The following is a 23,010-nucleotide window of genomic DNA, read 5'->3' on the forward strand; positions in this document are numbered from 1 at the left end:
TGTACAAGCGCTTGTGCGGTCCGGATCACAATATGGGCGCTGGCATATGCGTACGCCACAGTAGTACGGACCGTACAAGCGCGTGTACAGTCCGTACTACTGTGGCGTACGCATACGCCAGCGCCCATATTGTGATCCGGACCGTACAAGCGCTTGTACGGTCCGTACTACTGTGGCGTACGCATACGCCAGCGCCCATATTGTGATCCGGACCGTACAAGCGCTTGTACGGTCCGTACTACTGTGGCGTACGCATACGCCAGCGCCCATATTGTGATCCGGACCGTACAAGCGCTTGTACGGTCCGTACTACTGTGGCGTACGCATACGCCAGCGCCCATATTGTGATCCGGACCGTACAAGCGCTTGTACGGTCCGTACTACTGTGGCGTACGCATACGCCAGCGCCCATATTGTGATCCGGACCGCACAAGCGCTTGTACGGTCCGTACTACTGTGGCGTACGCATACGCCAGCGGCAATATTGGCCCAGGGACCCTATACACGCACTCCGAGCGTATGTACGGTGCATTTCACAACTGTCAGTGGTGACAGGCGGCACACAGACAGGAATGGAGCGGACAGGTATTGCCAAGGGTGGACACCAATGCATTGTCTGTGCAATACCACATGTGTGTGACACAGGTGTGTCAGGATGTGATGTGGCACTTTACCCCTGAGGTGTGGGCAAAGCACATGTACGATGAGCTGTGTACACATGTCGTGTGTGATGGTGCGCATTGTACCACACATCCCCTGCACTCCTTTGACATGTGTGCATGTCGTACACACTAGTGGAGCCATGAGTCACTTGCATGTCCCAGTCACGGACACCCGCACCTGTCCCCTGATGCCAGGTACACGGAATATTACACATGACATGTGTATGGCTGCGTTGCACGCTGCAACCATGTCATGTGTGTGGCATGTCTTTCCATGATTTTGCTGTAGGTGTGTGGTTCAATGCATCAGCAGTTGCTGCTGCCAACATGTGTCTGTGTGTCGATGGGCATGGCACACTGTTCCGCACACCAGCCCACATATGTGATTTGCCATGAGGTGTGTATGTATGCAACTACACGGAGTATCAACACAAGTACATATCCACATGCTCCCTATGTATGTTCTGTCTCGACATGTACTCCTCAAAGGCAATGTGTGTGGCCTGTCCTATTCCTATGACATGTGACCAGTGCATATCGCATCCAACTACCTGTCTGTACCATACGCATACTACTTCTGCACATGTGTGGATGTCTGGGAATCCTGTGATGCGTGTGCATGTTCACTTACACTGGCCCACAGCTAGTCTCATGCCATGTCATCGTGATCTTGCCCCCCTCCGTTAGTGGCTGTCCCTTGGTAGGAGTGTCACCTGACTGGCGTACGTGTCCAGGAAATGTGGCACAGACCTGACTCACAACGTGGCATATGTGTATTGGCTGTGTAACATGTGCTCAGTGCATTGACGATGTTGTTGTACAGTGCTCACTCTTAGGTGTTCCTTCCATTTCACTGCAGGGCTCCGCCTCTCCCTCGACGTATGCCAGACATTGCTGCCCTGCATGAACGGGACTGTATACGCCGCTACAGATTCAGCCAACGGTTGATTGATGAGTTGACTGGCCGGCTGGAAGCACAACTCCTCCCGCGCCACAGGTATCCCAGTGCACTGACACCCAAGTTGAAGGTGATGGCATCCCTACATTTCCTTGCCACGGGTACGTTCCAACATACCATTGCTGATGTCGGGGGCATGTCCCAGACGATGTTCAGCCGTGTTCTGCATGATTTCTTAGAGGCCATGTTGGTTCACCTGGATGAGTACATTAAATTCCCAATTCGTGAGCAGTTGACAGATGTCAAGCGTGAGTTCTATGCCCTGGGAGGGATGCCCCATGTCATTGGGTCCATAGATGGGACACATGTTGCGTTGGTACCACCACAGGCACAGGAGGTGGTGTATAGGAATCGCAAACATTATCACTCCATTAATGCCCTTGTGGTGTGTCTGTCCAACATGGTGATTTCACATGTCTGTGTTCGCTTTCCAGGATCAGCACACGATGCCTTCATCATGAGGCGTAGCAGGCTGCCTGAAATGATGCTGCAGCTGCGGAACGAGCGAGCATGTATTGTTGGTGGGTAGACTCTGGCAGTTCAGTGTTTGGCGTCATCTTCCAATCTCACTGCCTGTGCTGACACACTTCTGTCCATGATGTTTCCTTGTAGGGGACGCTGGCTATCCCAACATGCCATGGCTGATGACGCCTGTCCGCAACCCCAGCACGGCTGCCGAGCACCGCTACAACAACGCACATGGGCGGACCAGGAGAGTCATTGAGAGGACGTTTGGACTTCTGAAGAGCCGATTCCGGTGCCTCCACAAGACCGGCGGAGCACTCCCATATGCCCCGGTGAAGGTGTGCAAGATCATCATCGTCTGCTGCATGCTGCACAACATGGCAGTGGAGGAAGCTGTTCCACTCATACTGGATCAAGATGACCAGGACCATCCACCCGTGGAGGATGAAGGCCTTGGTGACGGGGCAAGTGATGTGGAGGAGGAGGAGGCTGTGGAGGACATGCGGAGTCGGCTCATACGCAACTTCTTTGCTTAGTGGTGAGTTCCAGTGTCTGAGTGTGCACGCATTGGGCCGTGTGTGGCATGTGTTGCAATGTGTGTGTCCATCTGCATGTCTGCCAAGTGAGTCAGTGGTGTGTATTGAAGTGTCACTCAAGTGATGGCGCAATGGAAGGATGTTGTCTGAGGGTCATCATTGTCACCTGTCATGTTAACAACATGATACGTGTTGAGTACATGCTTGCGGATGTGCTCCTTTGTGCTGAATCCTTGTGTGTCTCTCTTCCACAGGTCCATGTGCATGCTGTCTGCTGGTGGCATTGTTGTGCTCCTGCTACTCCTCATGAACACAGCAACATGTGCTGATTCAGCGTCACATGCACGGGCAAGTGTTGAAATCTCCTTAGGGTAAGGGATGCCTCACGTCGTTTTGGGTGTGTGAATTGTTTGTAGTCTGTGTGCACTTCTCCGGTTCATGTGTGTTCCATTTGCATACATGGTGATCCTACATGGGGAACATGACATGGGGCAGGCTTCACCTGGAGCCATGGTCAGACTTGGTGACTGTCATGTGGCAGGGGATTGGGGATTGTGATGAGGCCATCATTGTGTGTAACACTGGCCTCGGAAACATACAGGTTGCACCGGGTTGACATGGTGTGTGATTGCCCCATCAGGGCCTCAATGGTGTATAGCGGCCTCTCCGTGGCAGCAGGGGGTGTTTAGCTGTTATCCGTCACTTGTGTGCCAGGTCAATGGGATTCCAGCATCTGTGTTGTAATGGGGGGTGCCAGTGTTGCTCCCACATGTTCATCCACATGACCTGTGTATGTGTTGACAGAGTATCATTGTCATTCCAACACACATGACTAATAAATTTGTCCCTCTGTCTCCAAGGTGCCTCTTCCCTGTCAATGGTGGCCTGTTGCCACTGTGCGTGCAGCATGTCTGGCATAGTTTTCATAGGTGGTGCATATGTGTCTATGTGTAGAGTGCATAAACAAAGGGATCCACCCACGAGTACAAGAGATCACTCGATTACTCAATGTGTATCCCACGGTCGTGGAGAATACACATTATTTGTTTAAATACCCCTCACACACCAAAAGGGCCCTTGGTGTCATGCTTCATCATAGGGGTCTTCCTGCCCCTCTACGGGACAGGGCGTGCTACGACCTACGAATACGCGGGAGCACTGTTGTTAATGAGACAGCTATGTGTGATGCGGGGGTGTGAGAGGAAGGGTCAGGAGTGAATAAAGAGTGAGTTAAAAAATACCTGGCTCTCAGGTCTAGGAAAATTTATTCTGCCGGTCGAGCTGGTATTATTAAAAGGTGGGGTGAGGAGGGTATAAGCCTCAATGAGCTATATCTCCCAGTGGTGTCGACATGTTTCGAAGCTTCCCCAAGCTTCTTCGTCAGGACCTTAAGGATCCCTTCCTGTCACTAACTGTGTTGTGTTTATAAAAAAGATGAAAAATTAAATGATATGTAAAAGGAAGTAAATAGCCTCCACGGAATAAATGCCTTAATAGGTCTTACATAGTCCTATTAACCTAGAGGAAATAAAAGGCGAATTAATTAAGTAGGAAGTAACTCAATCCATTCCGTGAGTATGGTGATCTGTAAAAAAAGTGAAGGGTGCTGGTCTCTTTAACGCTATCGATAACGTTATCACGTGATCTGTGGTGAAGTCACTGTGTGATAAATGGACATACAACATAAAACATAACACACGCACACAACAGAAAGCACACACTCTATTTGAAAAAATAGTTCAATGTATATCCATGTCACAGTAAAGATCCCCACAAAGGTATGGACATACTTGCTAGCAGAAGATAAGTAACCTCATGAGCTCGTAAACCGAGTGGTGGGCGTGCCAAATAGGCCACCTGCATGAAGAGAGGAACCAAAGAGGACAAAGTGGGCCAATGATTAAAAATATTAGCGTTGTCAAAACGAATTATCAATTTCCACTGAAACCGCCGTACTTACGACTCCAGGGATCAGTGTCCCGCCAGATCAACCACCCCGGTCGGCTCCGTCGATGGAACTGAATCGGAGGGTGCTATGTTTAAATAGCCGCATCAATTAGGGAAAAAGCGCGAAAAAAGTGAATGCCCAATGCGCGCTGATTCTGCACGTAAGGACCCGGAAACGGAAGTGGACCGTCCGGGTCATTCCTACTGATTGACTGGGCCATGACTGAAGATGGAAGGACCCAAGGAGATGGACCGGGGTGTCCAAATACAATGCCTGACTCAAACATAGGCAAAAAAACTTTTTTTGCAAAAGAGCTGAAACAGAGTAAATGCTATAGTTATTTACCCGTCTAGGCTCCCACAGGGAAAGTCGAGGAGGTTGTTTGTAGTTTACTGGGACTAGTGATCGAAATGGTCCCCCAGACGACCCATATCGAGCCTGGAATTATAGGAGATGGACCTTAGGGACATAGGTGTCCAAACTAAGTGCCCGCATGAATTCTATATCAATGCACATAAAAGGTCGAAAGATTGGCAGTTTAAGTGACCAAAGGGATTTTGAGAGAGCGTAATAATAGAGGGCAAGAGGAGTATAAACTTGCACTCAGTCTATGTGTATGGAGGGAGTGGTATAACCTCACATAGAAAAGAAAGGGTTCACAATAGTGATAGATTACATAGCCCCATATCATTAGTGACGATCTGACAGAGTGGCAAAAAAGCACAGTTATATGGATTGATTCCCAGAATAAATAGATGGAATCCACATTCATAACATTAGGAGGGAGGAACACTCCCACTGGAGACGGAGAGGTATCTGATAGTTACAGCTGTGAAATTATCGCCCCAGATACACAGGAGCTCCAGTGAGGTGTTAGAGCTCCAGAAAGTGAGCCATTCAATCAGCAATGGGAATTATTAAAGATGGAACTGGTTCCATGGTATATCGTCATTTAATCCATGGATGTGAGTACCCAAACGAAAAACCCAACGTTGTTCTTTTTCCAGAAGGCCATGCTCGCTGCCCATCTGTTCAATCACTGTCCATAGTAGATCATTAACGCCATGTCCACTAGAGATATAGTGGGTGGACATTTTGGTAGTACTGCGCCCACACCTGACATTGCTCCGGTGTTCTCCAATGCGTGTCTTGATGGGTCTCGTGGTCATACCCACATATTCAAGACCGCACGGGCAGGTGATTAAGTAAACAACGTTTTTACTATTGCAATTGGTAAAATTCCTCTGGTCCCATTTCTCGCCATTGCGGAATTGAATATGTCTGCTTTTCTTAGTGAGTGGGCAAGTATTACAATTGCCACAGGGATGATGACCCTGTACTGGAGGTAGCAGACCCTCAATTCTTGGCTGGGACGTATTCTTGGGTCTGGTGTGGACAAGCATGTCCTTAAGGTTGCGACCCCTCTTGTGTGCAAACATGGGTTTCTTGATGTGCAAGCCACAACTGTTGAGCAGACGCCAGTGTTTATTCACTATCTTAGTGATCCTGTTGGAGTGTGTGTTAAAGGTGGTCACACAGATGGGCCTTTCATCAGTCTGAGTGACCACTTTGTCTTCCAAGAGTGCTTCTCTATTATTGTTTCTCGCTCTCTTGAGGGCTTTGTCAATGATCTGCTCGGGGTAGTTACGCTCGATCAGTTTCAGGCGTAGTTCGGATGCTTGTTTTCTGAACTCTTTGACCTCTGTGCAGTTTCTCCGAAGACGGAGGAATTGACCATAGGGTAGATTTATCCTCAGATGGCGGGGATGAAAACTGTCAAACAGAAGTAAACAGTTCTTGGCTGTTGCCTTAAAATGAGTGGTGGTTTTCAATCTGCCCTGCTCCGGGTAGATATTGAGGTCCAGAAACACCAGATTTTGAGCTGATACAGTGTGTGTGAATTTCAAGAACCTGTTCTGTTGATTGAGCCACAACATGAAAGCGTCAGTAGAATTTATATCACCTTCCCACACGACCAGAACATCGTCTATGTATCTTTTCCAGACTCTGATGTGCGGCAGGAAGGGGTTCATTGTGTGTAAGATTCTACTTGTCTCAAGATGGTGTACATAAAGACCCGCTAGACTAGGAGCGAAGGTACTCCCCATGCTGGTACCGTGTCGTTGCTCATAGATGTCATCACCATACATGAAGAAATTACGGGTAAGTGCTAATGATACGCATTCCATCACCAGATTGCGTGGTGTTTGGTATTCCCACGGGGCAGAAAAGAGTACCTCCTCAATAATGAGTAATGTTTCATCATGGGGGAGGCTGGTGTACAGGCTTTCCACATCAAGTCCTATGAGTAAGTTCTTAGTGGGGTCAAATTCAATGTCCTGTAGTATTTGCAGGACATTCTTAGTATCACGAAGGTAGGTGCTGGTACCTTGAACCAATGGTCGAAGGAACGCGTCCGCGAACCTGGACAGTGGTTCCAAAATAGAATTTACGCCAGAGACGATAGGTCTACCGGGGGGGGAATTCAAATTCTTATGGATTTTGGGTATCGTGTAGAAGTACGGGATCCTGGGGTTGGCATTGACCAGGAACTCCGCCTCCTTCTTAGTAATCCAGTCATTTGCCAAAGCTTCCTCCACCATCGTGACGATTCTAATCCTGATTGATTCGGTAGGATCTATCTGTAGAATGCCATAGTTCCTACGATCATCTAGTAGTTTCCTGCATTCAATGTCATAATTGACTGTGGTCTGTAACACAATTGCTCCCCCCTTGTCCGCTGGTTTGATGATAATGTCATGGTTCATGGACAATTCACGTATGGCCTCCTTTTCTTCCCTTGTGGTGTTATGAAAGGTTTGACTGTTCTCAGTTGGAATCTCCTGTATCTCACCCATCACTGCCTTCTCAAAAGCAAGGATCTCCACCGGTAGTGCAGAATTGGGGGGTACAAAAGTGGATTTATTACGGAGACCTGTGTCCTTTCTCATTATTTCCGTAGTAGGTAGATCACTGAAAAATACTCTCAACTTTAATTTACGGATGAATTCATTGATCTCTGTCAGGGTCTTGAATTTATCGAATCGATTGGTGGGCACGAAACCGAGTCCCCTCTCAAGGACCCTGCTTTGTGTAGGTGTTAGGGTCAGATCAGTGAGATTGACCACTAGGTTCACTTTCGACTCGTTGATGGTTGGGGGGGCATGTTGCTGGTCATGCTCCTGGTTGAGACCCGTGGGGTCTCGGTCTCTGGTGTTGACCAATGGACATTGTATCCCCCTCTGTTCCGTGCTCTTCGTGGCCCTTGGCGAGCCCCTAAAAAAGGCTGTGGGGTGTAATTATACTCAAATTCTTGTGGTGGAGGTATCCACTGAGGGAAAGGTCCGCCCATCATAGGTGGACCATATGCAAATGGAGGGTAGGTCGGGGGTCCTTGATAACCGTTCCAGCCACCACCCCTTTGATAGAAAGGGCGTTGGTTGTAATTGCCCCTCCCTCTATTGAACCGTTTGCCACTACCCCTACTAGAATTAGAGTTATCTGAGCCAGTGTCAGAGGAGTCATCATCATAATTCTGATTCTGATTCTTTGGGACATAGTCTTCTCGTGTGTAAGGATATACACGTTCGTGGCTGAACCGTGCAGTATCCTTCTTGAGTTTGTTATATTTACTCTGCTTCAATGTCATCTCAAAATCAGTTATCTCCTGGTTGAGTTCCTCCAGGCGTTTTTTAAGGACACTCGGGGATATATAAGCCTTCAAACGGACTTCTAGGTTTAGAATCTCAACCTTCAGTTCCTGTGTTAGTCTGGTGGCTGTTTTTATAATTAGCACTAACCAATCTCTGGTGCAGTGCCATGAAATTAGTGACCAATCACGTTTAAAGGTTTTATCTTGTTGAAAGATAAATGGTTCGTTACGAACTATCAAACCCTGGGGGGCTGCATTGGCCCGTAGGTATTCAGTCATTAATAGTCCATGTAAGGCAGTTCTGATCTGTTCTCTCCTCAGGTTGGCCAGTTCATCCCAATCAGCACTGTTGGGCCCTGGGTCAGTGTTGCTCAGCCCCTCAAAGGGGTTAATGGCGGCCAGAATTCTTTCAACTTCGTCATCTGCGAAGGTTAATCCCATATTGTCTGCCATCTTGGTCTCTCTTGGAATATGATTGTGGTGTGGATGAAAGAGGTGTGTGTGTGCCCTCAAGAGAGCGAGAAACAATAATAGAGAAGCACTCTTGGAAGACAAAGTGGTCACTCAGACTGATGAAAGGCCCATCTGTGTGACCACCTTTAACACACACTCCAACAGGATCACTAAGATAGTGAATAAACACTGGCGTCTGCTCAACAGTTGTGGCTTGCACATCACGAAACCCATGTTTGCACACAAGAGGGGTCGCAACCTTAAGGACATGCTTGTCCACACCAGACCCAAGAATACGTCCCAGCCAAGAATTGAGGGTCTGCTACCTCCAGTACAGGGTCATTATCCCTGTGGCAATTGTAATACTTGCCCACTCACTAAGAAAAGCAGACATATTCAATTCCGCAATGGCGAGAAATGGGACCAGAGGAATTTTACCAATTGCAATAGTAAAAACGTTGTTTACTTAATCACCTGCCCGTGCGGTCTTGAATATGTGGGTATGACCACGAGACCCATCAAGACACGCATTGGAGAACACCGGAGCAATGTCAGGTGTGGGCGCAGTACTACCAAAATGTCCACCCACTATATCTCTAGTGGACATGGCGTTAATGATCTACTATGGACAGTGATTGAACAGATGGGCAGCGAGCATGGCCTTCTGGAAAAAGAACAACGTTGGGTTTTTCGTTTGGGTACTCACATCCATGGATTAAATGACGATATACCATGGAACCAGTTCCATCTTTAATAATTCCCATTGCTGATTGAATGGCTCACTTTCTGGAGCTCTAACACCTCACTGGAGCTCCTGTGTATCTGGGGCGATAATTTCACAGCTGTAACTATCAGATACCTCTCCGTCTCCAGTGGGAGTGTTCCTCCCTCCTAATGTTATGAATGTGGATTCCATCTATTTATTCTGGGAATCAATCCATATAACTGTGCTTTTTTGCCACTCTGTCAGATCGTCACTAATGATATGGGGCTATGTAATCTATCACTATTGTGAACCCTTTCTTTTCTATGTGAGGTTATACCACTCCCTCCATACACATAGACTGAGTGCAAGTTTATACTCCTCTTGCCCTCTATTATTACGCTCTCTCAAAATCCCTTTGGTCACTTAAACTGCCAATCTTTCGACCTTTTATGTGCATTGATATAGAATTCATGCGGGCACTTAGTTTGGACACCTATGTCCCTAAGGTCCATCTCCTATAATTCCAGGCTCGATATGGGTCGTCTGGGGGACCATTTCGATCACTAGTCCCAGTAAACTACAAACAACCTCCTCGACTTTCCCTGTGGGAGCCTAGACGGGTAAATAACTATAGCATTTACTCTGTTTCAGCTCTTTTGCAAAAAAAGTTTTTTTGCCTATGTTTGAGTCAGGCATTGTATTTGGACACCCCGGTCCATCTCCTTGGGTCCTTCCATCTTCAGTCATGGCCCAGTCAATCAGTAGGAATGACCCGGACGGTCCACTTCCGTTTCCGGGTCCTTACGTGCAGAATCAGCGCGCATTGGGCATTCACTTTTTTCGCGCTTTTTCCCTAATTGATGCGGCTATTTAAACATAGCACCCTCCGATTCAGTTCCATCGACGGAGCCGACCGGGGTGGTTGATCTGGCGGGACACTGATCCCTGGAGTCGTAAGTACGGCGGTTTCAGTGGAAATTGATAATTCGTTTTGACAACGCTAATATTTTTAATCATTGGCCCACTTTGTCCTCTTTGGTTCCTCTCTTCATGCAGGTGGCCTATTTGGCACGCCCACCACTCGGTTTACGAGCTCATGAGGTTACTTATCTTCTGCTAGCAAGTATGTCCATACCTTTGTGGGGATCTTTACTGTGACATGGATATACATTGAACTATTTTTTCAAATAGAGTGTGTGCTTTCTGTTGTGTGCGTGTGTTATGTTTTATGTTGTATGTCCATTTATCACACAGTGACTTCACCACAGATCACGTGATAACGTTATCGATAGCGTTAAAGAGACCAGCACCCTTCACTTTTTTTACAGATCACCATACTCACGGAATGGATTGAGTTACTTCCTACTTAATTAATTCGCCTTTTATTTCCTCTAGGTTAATAGGACTATGTAAGACCTATTAAGGCATTTATTCCGTGGAGGCTATTTACTTCCTTTTACATATCATTTAATTTTTCATCTTTTTTATAAACACAACACAGTTAGTGACAGGAAGGGATCCTTAAGGTCCTGACGAAGAAGCTTGGGGAAGCTTCGAAACATGTCGACACCACTGGGAGATATAGCTCATTGAGGCTTATACCCTCCTCACCCCACCTTTTAATAATACCAGCTCGACCGGCAGAATAAATTTTCCTAGACCTGAGAGCCAGGTATTTTTTAACTCACTCTTTATTCACTCCTGACCCTTCCTCTCACACCCCCGCATCACACATAGCTGTCTCATTAACAACAGTGCTCCCGCGTATTCGTAGGTCGTAGCACGCCCTGTCCCGTAGAGGGGCAGGAAGACCCCTATGATGAAGCATGACACCAAGGGCCCTTTTGGTGTGTGAGGGGTATTTAAACAAATAATGTGTATTCTCCACGACCGTGGGATACACATTGAGTAATCGAGTGATCTCTTGTACTCGTGGGTGGATCCCTTTGTTTATGTACTATTGACCGGGAGGAAGTATCCACCTCCACCACTCGCTGAGTGGTACCTCTCTACTCCCCTCTTTGTTTTTCTTTATATGTGTAGAGTGACAAGATGCTAGGGGTTTGTCAGGGAGTGGGAACTGTATTATGCACAAGATGCACAGTTCCATCCACCTCAAGGCAAGAGAGACCATCCCCCAGGGCAACTACAACATCCGTGTCGAATCCTACCCTGCAGTCTACGGACATGTGCCTTACGACTCCCATGGTACTTGTCCATATCCGGAGTGCATCTGCACAGCTCTGCTACTGCGTCGGGCAACCAGGCCACATCAACGTCCAAACGGGATGGGGGGAATGTTTCACAGCCAGCTGCAGGATGACCTTCTCGATCCACGCCCACACTCATGATGCAGCCCACAACCCCAACACAACCATGTGGCACTGTGATCCTAAACTGCATTCTGGCATCTCCATGCATCCAACCTTGGCCTAGCCACCATTCTCAACATCCGCCTGACGCAAGCATGCTGCACATTGTAGGGACACATGTCTAGACATACCTGGGAGCGGCAAGCCAGGTCACTCCACATGATCCCTGACCTCTGCGCATGACTGTTGCTCCCCTGAATGTGTCTGTAGCCACAGTTGTGCGGGAACCACTCAGCTGGTTGGGCCCAGCACAGGTGAGTATGGTACTCCATGTCTGTATCAGATGAGACATTGGGACCCATGTGTGTCCTGGGCAAGACTGCGACCCCACGGTTTGGATGGTTGGAGTTAATTCTGAGATCAGGCATGCTTTGACTGTACGACACACACATGTATTGTAATAATGTAGAATCACGGCATCATCTTGTAAGTGTGATTAATTTATTTGTGGTGGGGTACGGGTTTGTGGGGATGACAAGAGGTGCACAGCGGGAGTGTAGAATCCAAAGTTCACTGGGGGAGTTGGTATCCTTGCCGTAGCAAAATGTCAGAGTCCATGCCACAGTCTTCGTCAACATAGGTCAGACAGTGACCAGCAAGTCCATGTGGCAGAGAATGTCATGTGCTGCTATTGGGCCAGAGGGCCAGGTGCCAGGCTAGGTGACCTGGGAGATGGTGATGTTCTGCTGACTCTCACAGTCTTTTTCGTGGACGACCCACCTTCCTGCGGGGACCCTCGGAAGCAGTCCGTGACGATGTCTGTGACGCTCCGTCGGATGAATCCTCCTCCTCCTGATCCCTCCCTTTGTCTGGTAATGGCCTTCGCCTGGTGCCACAGGGAGGGTTGCCCATGTTGTCGGCAATCCGACGGAGTACACCGGTCATTTGGGTTTGCACCGCCACGAGCTCAGCCTGTCTATCCTCCATCCTTCCTTGGTGTTGCAGTTGACAGGCATGTTGCTGGGACTGCAGGGTCTTCATCTCCTGGAGGGTCCCCTTGATGTCATTGAGGGTGGACGCAATCTGGTCCATGCCCCTGGTGTCACGCCGGTATGTATCCAGGATGTTGCTGACCTGGGACACTACCGGGTCCTGAGCTGCCTGGTCAGGTTCGCGCCTCCGCCGTCCTCCACTCCCGCCACCCCTGCCCACGTGCACCTGGCCTGCCGTTGTGGGTGCATCGGGTCTCCGGGACCCCTGAGGGATGGCATCTGCGTTGCCGCCTGCCTCCTCCTGGGTGCCCGGAGGACCGTGTCCCTCCTGGGCAGACTGGCTGGGTGGTCGTGTGCGGGCAGGGCTCCTGGACGTCTCCTGGGATGTGGCAGGAATGGGGGTGGTGGTTGGCACAGTTGTACCTGACGCAGGTGCTGCAGGTGGTTGGACACCAGAGGGGCCAGGTTGGTCTGGGTCATCCACGGAGTGGTGAGAGTCATCGCTGGCGGTGGGGTCCTCATCCCGCGGAGCCTGGTCCTGTGAGACTTCCCCCCCAGTGTTGGGGGGTGTTCGTCGACGTTGACCTGTGTGTGAGAGAGACAATGTTAACAGTGTCACATGTGGCATCCATGTTGCATGCATTTCTGATTTGGCACTCTTCCTCTGGGTAGTTGGATCTGTCCTGCATTCCTCTCACAGTGCACTTGTGCATGGCTATGTCCCTTGGCCACAGCTGTCAGGGCTTTACGCATGTGTGAGACACAATCTTAGTTGATGCATCTATTTGGGTACACAGTCAGCAGTGTGGTGTGCGGGCGTAGCGAGCCATGCAGAGGCGCCTTACGTGTTGCACTGTACGTGGCCAAATGGTGTTTTGCCAAGGCAATTTGATGTTGCAGGTAGGGGACTGAAGCATTTGTGACAGGGTTCTTACCGACACAGTGGGTGGGTATACTGGGTGTGTGGTTAGGTCTGTGCCTGCAGCACGGATGGACTCGTGCACAGATTGACACATGGACCGGTCTTCATCTACGGAAGGGGGGGTTGAGGCACTGCCAGACCTGGTCTGCATGCACACAGTCCACCGGCTGACGAGTGGACATGGCCACACCACCCAAGGGTGATTTAGTCTCCCTGTGTCTCCCTTCCTCCCTCCCTCTGTCACCCTCCTCCCTCCCTCTGTCGGTCTCCCTCTGTCACCCTACTCCCTCCCTCTGTCTGTCTCCCTGTGTCCCCCTCTGTCTCCTTCCCTCTCATTCCCCCTCTCCCTCCCTCTCTTTGTCACTCTCTGTCACCTCAGGCCAGCTTCCTGGGCACACACAGTTAGCCGGTCTTTGAATGGCCATTGGCTTGTTCATGTGAGTTAGTCCCTGTTCTCCGGGCACCCATTGGGCAGTGTGTCTGAGTGTAGGCTGCTGCTGTGGCGGTGTGTGCTGAGACTCTATCAGAGCGATGCATCTTCATTGTCTGCTGTTATGTGCAAATTGTGCCTTCAGACCCATGTCATCCTGCATGGCAGCCACCATTTGCAGGCAAGACAGTACTGTGTGGGTACACACAGTTTGTATGGCTGTGCCCTGGGCCATATGGGCTGAGGGCATTGTTGTGTGCTTGTGAGGTGCTCAATGTTAGTTTTGATGCCCCCACTCCCAGCATCGACCACATCCTGTGTTGTGTTGGTGTTTTGTGTGGCCTGTGACTTGGCATGGCCCTGATTGATGCATGGGGCATGGAGGCGCTAGTGGCATGTGTGTGTTTGTGGAGTGTTGTTGTGTCCGGTGGTGGCTTGGGGGGGGTGGCATGCATGATTGATTGTGTATGGCATCCCCCCCATGTGAGGTGAGTTGTTTGTGTACTCACCAGGGTCTGGGAGTCCTGGCAGTCCGTGTAGTCCCTCCACCGCCAGCGTGGACATCACCTTCTCCTCCCAGGGATGGTATTGTACCGGTCTGGGGGGCGGCCCTCCTCCAGTTATGTTCCCCTGGTTGTGATTGTCAGTCATCTTCCTCTTGACCGTCCTCCGCAGATCGTACCACCTGGATTGGCACTCGTGCCTGGTCCTTCTGGTGGTCCCAACAGCATTCACAGAATCGACGATTCTCTGCCACATGGCCGTTTTTTCGGATATGCTGGTCTGTCTGACCAATGTCCCAAAGAGCTGTGGCTCGACTCTGAGGATTTCGTCGACAAGGATCTCCAGCTCCTCCTTTGTGAACTTTGGATTCTTGGTGGTGGACATGGCGTGGGGTGTGGGTGTGGATGGTTGTGGGGGTGTGGGTGTGGATGGTTGTGGGGGTGTGGGTGTGGATGGTTGTGGGTGTGTGGGTGTGGTAGTGGAGGTGTGTGTGTGAATGTGACGAGGGGGTGTTTGTGTAGGTGGTTGTGTGAAGGTATGCAAGTGTGAGGTTCAAGTATGGTGGTGTGGGTCGTCTGTGGGCTCTGGCAGCAGTGGGTCTGTTGCAAAGGCTCATGGTTTGTGTGTGTGGTCCATTTTTATTGGTCCATTTGTGGGTGTGGCTGTGTTTGAAATTTGTGTGGGTGTGTTATGAGGAGTGATTGAGTTTTGGGCCTCTGTTTGGCAGTTTGGCAGTTGCAGGTGAGTGTATGTGATGTTTGTGGGGTTGTTGGGCATGTTTGGTGGTGTGGGGAAACTCTACTTGACTCTCCTTGTGTAAATATGGTTTGTCCTGGTTCAGTACGTGTTTTTTTGGCGTCAGTACGGTCCGTACATGCACTGGTGGGGGTGCGGTCCGTACATTCCCTGGTGGGGTGGGGGTTTGGTGCGTACATACACGGGTGGTGGTTCGGTGCGTACATACACGGCTGGGGGGGGGTTCGGGGGCGTACATACACGGGTGGGGGTTCGGTGCGTACATACACGGGTGGGGGTTTGGTGCGTACATACACGGCTGGGGGGGGTGTTAGGTGCGTACATACACGGGTGGTGGTTCGGTGCGTACATACTCGGGTGGGGGTTCGGGGCGTACATACACTGCTGGGGTGGGGGTTTGGTGCGTACATACACGGGTGGTGGTTCGGTGCGTACATACACGGCTGGGGGGGGGTTTGGTGCGCACATACACGGCTGGGGGGGGTTTGGTGCGTACATACACGGGTGGGGGTTCGGGGGCGTACATACACGGGTGGTGGTTCGGTGCGTACATACACGGCTGGGGTGGGGGTTTGGTGCGTACATACACGGGTGGGGGTTTGGTGCGTACATACACGGCTGGGGGGGGTGTTAGGTGCGTACATACACGGGTGGGGGTTCGGTGCGTACATACACGGCTGGGGGGGGGTTGGTGCGTACATACACGGGTGGGGGTTCGGGGGCGTACATACACGGGTGGTGGTTCGGTGCGTACATACACGGCTGGGGTGGGGGTTTGGTGCGTACATACACGGGTGGTGGTTCGGTGCGTACATACACGGCTGGGGGGGGTTTGGTGCGTACATACACGGGTGGGGGTTCGGGGGCATACATACACGGGTGGTGGTTCGGTGCGTACATACACGGCTGGGGTGGGGGTTTGGTGCGTACATACACGGGTGGTGGTTCGGTGCGTACATACACGGCTGGGGGGGGGTTTGGTGCATACATACACGGCTGGGGGGGTGTTAGGTGCGTACATACACGGGTGGGGGTTCGGTGCGTACATACACGGCTGGGGGGGGGTTGGGTGCGTACATACACGGGTGGGGGTTCGGGGGCGTACATACACGGGTGGTGGTTCGGTGCGTACATACACGGCTGGGGGTGGTTCGGGGGCGTACATACACGGGTGGGGGTTCGGTGCGTACATACACGGGTGGGGGTTCGGGGGCGTACATACACGGGTGGGGGTTCGGTGCGTACATACACGGGTGGGGGTTCGGGGGCGTACATGCACGGGTGGGGGTTTGGTGCGTACATACACGGGTGGTGGTTCGGTGCGTACATACTCGGGTGGGGGTTCGGGGCGTACATACACTGCTGGGGTGGGGGTTGGGTGCGTACATACACGGGTGGTGGTTCGGTGCGTACATACACGGCTGGGGGGGGTTCTGTGCGTACATACACGGCTGGGGGGGTTCGGTCCGTTCATACACGGGTGGGGGTTTGGTGCGTACATACACGGGTGGGGGTTCGGGGGCGTACATGCACGGGTGGGGGTTTGGTGCGTACATACACGGGTGGTGGTTCGGTGCGTACATACTCGGGTGGGGGTTCGGGGCGTACATACACTGCTGGGGTGGGGGTTGGGTGCGTACATACACGGGTGGGGGTTCGGTCCGTTCATACACGGGTGGGGGTTTGGTGCGTACATACACGGGTGGGGGTTCGGGGGCGTACATGCACGGGTGGGGGTTTGGTGCGTACATACACGGGTGGTGGTTCGGTGCGTACATACTCGGGTGGGGGTTCGGGGCGTACATACACTGCTGGGGTGGGGGTTGGGTGCGTACATACACGGGTGGGGGTTCGGTCCGTACATACACGGGTGGGGGTTCGGGGCGTACATACTCTGCTGGGGTGGGGGTTCGGTGCGTACATACACGGGTGGTGGTTCGGGGCGTACATACACGGGTGGGGGTTCGGGGCGTACATGCACTGCTGGGGTGGGGGTTCGGTGCGTACATACGCGGGCGGGGGGGGTGGTGGGGTGTTCGGCGCGTATGCGGGCACATGTCTCCATGGTTGCTATGGGAGTTCGGTTCGGACGGTGTTTTTTGCGTACGGTTGTGAAATGGGGAGGACGGGAGGGATCGTACTTGCGCAGTCGGACTTTATTTTTCCGCACGGTGGGTTTTTCGCCCGGGGACGTGTCGGTGACTTTTCCCGACCCGAGGACGTGTGGGGAAATCTTCCCAATGCGATTCGTATGGACTTTTTTCCGTTCGAATCGTACTTGGCAGTTTGTACGCTACTTTGACGATTCGGACGGAAAAAAATCCGGATACGAGTCGGACGGGGAATTTTTTTACCGGATCGGAATTGGCACCCTGATCTATAGTTTAAAGTGAAAACTGGTTCCTACCTGGGCGCAGATCAGCTTCCTGCTGCTTCCTCCAGCGATGGTCTTCAAAATGGCGAATTACGTCGACGCTCACGTCATGACGTCATCGTGCGCATTGATGTTTATCGCGGACTACTTTATGTATATAATGTATTAATAAATGTTTATAAATATAAATAAATTATTTCTAAGTTTTCTAAATATTTTGCATTATTTTCAAAAATCAATAAAAATTTATTTATATTTTTAAAGTTTGTTGCAATAAAAAATAAATCTTTAAAAATTATTTGTTCACTGTTATTATTTTTTTTAAATGTAATTTTATCATGAAAAAAGTTTATTACTAAATGTAAATTGACTAAATATGTTCCTTACCTCGACTCTATATTCTTTTTCCATGCAAACTTGCGCTTTCTTCTCTTTCTGCTCCTTCTTTTCATGTTCCGCGGGTTGTATATTCTGAAGCTGCCAACATAAATGAAGGACAAATATGCTCATAGACTTCAATGCAAAAGCGTGGGATTTTTTTTAAAAGTAAGTTTTATTTTCTTTGCACTATTTTTTTTTGGTGTATTTTTTTTTTAAAATACTTTTTTAATTACTCTATTAATGTAATAAATATATTTTAGTTTTTATCTTAAGTTTTTTTTTTAAATTTCTCTTTTTTTAAATTATATATTATTATTATATATATTATAATACTCCAAAAGTTCACTAACTTTATTAATTTTTTTTTTTTCAATCATTACACTTAAAAAAATAAGATTAAAAATTATTCTAGTATTAATCATTTTTAGTACTAATTCTTATATAAATTTTTTAATTACATTACACTTTACATAAGAAGTTTAAAAAGTACTCAAGTATTAATCTTTCTTAATACTAATTTATAAATTAAATTTTTTTTAAACTATCTACTATTATATGCTCTATAATTATTAATGTATAATAATTTAAATTTTTATATTTTTAACATATAGAAATTAAATTAAAAATACTCAAGTATTAATTTCTCATAATACAAATCATTTTTTTTAAAATTAATATTTATTTAATTTAAAGAAAAAAATACTCTTTCATATCTTAAAAATACTCAAGTATTAATTTCTCGCAATACACTTCATTTTTTAATAATTTAATTTATTTTTAAATTAAATCAAAAAATACTCTTTGATATCTTAAAAATACTCAAGTATTAATTTCTCATAATACAATTAATGTATTATTAAATTAATATTTATTTTAAATAAAATAAAAAAATACTGTTTGATTTCTTAAAAATACTCAAGTATTAATATTTGTAAAACTGTTCACATTTTTTAAATATTCTTAATTAATAAATAATTTATACACATTAATTACTCTTTCATATTATCAAATATAGTATTTTTTTAAATTAATACCATATTAATTAATTTTTTAAAGAAACAAAATTTTCTTTTTTTTAAAAAATGCGTTGTAATAGTATATGCGTTGTAAAAGTACTTACCATATAACAGCATGCGTTGTAAATGCATGCGTTGTAAAAGCTTTTGCATAGTATACGTTGTAATGTTATATGCGTTGTAAAAGTACTTACCATATAACAGCATGCGTTGTAAATGCATGCGTTGTAAAAGCTTTTGCGTTGTAAAAAATGCGTTGTAATAGCATAGCGTTGTAAAAGTTGCGTTGTAAAGGTTGTTTCCCATAATGGACATGTAACACTTTATAATGGTGAAAATTGAAATCTGAGAAGAGTGGCACTCTACAAGAAAGGCAAATCACGTGATGAGTATGACAGGAGTGATGTGGAAGGAAACTTTAATCCTCATTTTCTCATGAGTGATGGGGAAGCAAGTGGAAGGTATACTGACACTATACCCAGTGACTGTGGTGATAATATCACTAATAGAATTAGGCCTGAAAGGTCAAGGGGTCCTCCTAGATATTTACAAGATTATGTATGTGGGGACTTTTAAATTTGTGTTAGACGCCAAAGATCAAGATGCCCTTCCAAATGTCAATAAGGTTACGTATTTAGACACTTCTATGTTTGTTTTGTAATATATTATTTATTTAGTTATTTCTCCTTATGCATTATTTATTTCTAGACTTATATCCTCCCTCTCACCAAGCATTTATACAGTAATGCTTTTATGGTATATTTTGTTGTGAGATAAAGGAAGGAGGATATGTTGTAATCTTAAGTTGTTACGTTACAGGACATGTGTCCTGTTGCTTTAAGTATAAAGTTCTATGTATGGTTCTAGTGTTGCTATGTTCTGTGACATAGCTGTATTCTCGAGTATTGCCAGTGTAAGCTGACCTGTGTGGGATTGCCAACGTTTCTCTGCGCTCCCAATAAAATACTTCTTTTACTTATATTTATGGAAGATCACTTCTTTACAACAGAAACCCTTCTGTTGCGGCCCAGGTTCCATGTTCTATCGTCCCAAGCAGGGAAGTCCATCGAGGTATGGATTGGTCTACCCTGGCTTTAGACCCTTGACGCTGCTAGGTCGGTCGCTCCCCCCGCACAGTCCTGCCTGTGTGTCCTTGCCCCAGCTACCGCTGCTGAGGAAGTTCGAGGCCCTCCTCCACCCGCAGGCTACCACCTGCGCCTCATCCCTGGTGGCCAGTGGTAGGCCGTAGGTTTGTATCATAATCTTTATCTTTATTGTAACTTTATTGTTATTTTGGTGTCTGTGACTGCTGTTGTCTGTTTTCCCCCAGTGCCTGTATTTGGTCTGTGCGCTCTTTTGCTTCTGTTCCCCTCGCTGTCCCCGTGTTTCTCTGCCCGTTTTTGCCTTCTGTTCCTTTCGCTGCCCCCGTAATTCTGTGCCCGTTTTTGCCTTCTGTTCCCTTCGCTGCCCCTGTAAGTCGGTGCCCTTTTGCCTTCTGCTCCCTTTGTCGCCCCTCACTGCTCCCGCTCCAGCAGCTGCGTCCCCTGTGGCCCCGCCCCCCTGACCACCTATTCGCTGCCCCTGCCCTGCCTCCCACCTCCCAGCTGCTCCTCCCTCCCACCTCCCCATATATGGTGGCCGCTGTGCAGCCATGAAGCTGGCACGCCTAAGGCAAGCCCTTCTGCGCCTGGACCGCACCCAGCGCCAGAACCCCTGGTCCCCGTGCCCGCCACGACAACCGCCACCGCTACGATGCCAGCACACTCCACGCTCTTAACTCCGGACGGACACACACCTGCTTCAAAGCTGCCCAAAACGCACACAGGGTCACTTCACCTGCCGAAACTGCAAATACACCCGCCTCAGAGCCGCCAAACCACCTGCCAAGAAAGGCAACAATCACCTCCGATGCATCTTACTGAACACCCGTTCCGCACGCAAACATGCCGTCGAGCTCTGGGAGCTGCTCGACACTTCATCCCCGGACGTCGCCTTCCTGACAGAGACCTGGATGAATGACTCCTCCACACCCAACATCATCATTGCCATCCCAGACGGCTACAAGATCGCCCGCAGAGACCGCACCAACGGAGGAGGAATCGCCATCGTCCACAAGAACAGCATCAGGGTCTCGACCAGCACCAATGACACTCTCAGCACCGCTGAACACATGTATTTCCAGATCCACACAGACCCCAACTCCACCCTCAGAGGCACCCTCGTCTACAGACCCCCCGGACCCTGACCCCAGTTCAGCGACTCCATCGCCGACTTCATCAGCACGGACGCCCTGACCGCCACCGACTACATCCTCCTCGGAGACCTGAACTTTCACCTTGAGAACAACAACGACAGCAACTCCACCACCATGATCGATAACCTCGCCAACCTCGGACTGAGGCAACTCTTCACAACACCTACCCACTCCACCGGCCACACGCTCGACCCCGTCTTCTCCTCAAGCTTCCACGTATCCTTCAGCCACACCACCGAACTCCTCTGGACCATCCACTGCTGCATCCAATTCACCTTCCAGAAACCCACCACACACCACTGCACCCAAAAGATCCCCCACCGCTGCTGGAGCAAAATCACCAAAGACCAACTACACGCAACCCTTGCTCTCAGCCCACCCACCGAACCCTCCAACATCAACGACGCTGCCCACAGGCTCAGACGCTGGATCAACGACTGCACCAACACCCTCACCCCACTGAAGAAACCCTCCCACAGAGATACCAGCAAGAGGGCCAGCTGGTTCACCCCAGAACTCCTAGCCTGCTGGAAACTAAAGAAGAAATGGCACAGTGAACAGACTCCGGACAGCCACGCAGCCCACAAGGACGCCGTCCGCAACCACCATCACCTCATCAGGACTGCCAAGAGGACCTCCTTCAAAGACTGCCTCGACAACAACGCACACAATAGCAAGGAACTTTTCAACATCGTGAAGGAACTCTCCAACCCCAGCTCCAACACCAACAACATCCCGCCGTCGCAAGCCCTGTGCGACTCCCTCGTCACTTTTTTCCACCGCAAGATAGCAGACGTCCACGACAGCTTCAACACCCAGACAGCCCCAACAGACATCAATACAACAGACTCTCTGCACACCATCGACCACGACCCCCTGCTAGCCTGGGCCAACATGAGCATCGACGACACCATCAAAACCATGAGCACAATCCACTCTGTCTCCCCGTCAGACCCATTCCCGCACCACATCTTCAACAAAGCCAGCAGCTCCATCGCACCCCATCTGCGCAACGTCATCAATCTCTCTCTTGAGAACGCGACCTTCCCAGAGAGCTGGAAACACGCCGAGATCAACGCCTTACTCAAAAAACCCAAGGCAGACCCGAGAGACCTCAAGAACTTCTGGCCCATCTCTCTGCTTCCGTTCCCGGCCAAGGTCATCGAGAAGATCGTCAACAGACAGCTAACCCGATACCTCGAAGAAAACAGGATCCCGGACCCTTCCCAGGATGGGTTCTGCAGCAACCACAGCACCGCGACTGCCCTCATCGCCGCCACCGACGACATCAGGACCCTGCTGGACAACGGTGAGACCGCGGCCCTCATCCTCCTGGACCTCTCCGCCGCCTTCGACACCGTCTGTCACCGCACACTACGCGCACTCCTCCATGCCGTAGGGATCCGAGACAAGGCACTGAAATGGACCACCTCCTTCCTCTCTGTCAGAACCCAGAGCATCCACCTCCCCCCATTCTGATCCGAAGCCTCCGAAATCATCTGTGGCGTACCCCAGGGATCTTCCCTCAGCCCGACACTGTTCAACATCTACATGGCCCCACTCGCACACGTCACCCAACAGCACGACCTCAACATAATCTCCTAGGCCGACGACACTCAACTGATCCTCTCCCTCACCAAGGACCCCATCACCGCCAAATCCAACCTCCACGAAGGAATGAAGGCCGTT

This window comes from Triturus cristatus, chromosome 7, assembly GCF_964204655.1.
Source record: "Triturus cristatus chromosome 7, aTriCri1.1, whole genome shotgun sequence".
NCBI lineage: Eukaryota > Metazoa > Chordata > Amphibia > Caudata > Salamandridae > Triturus > Triturus cristatus.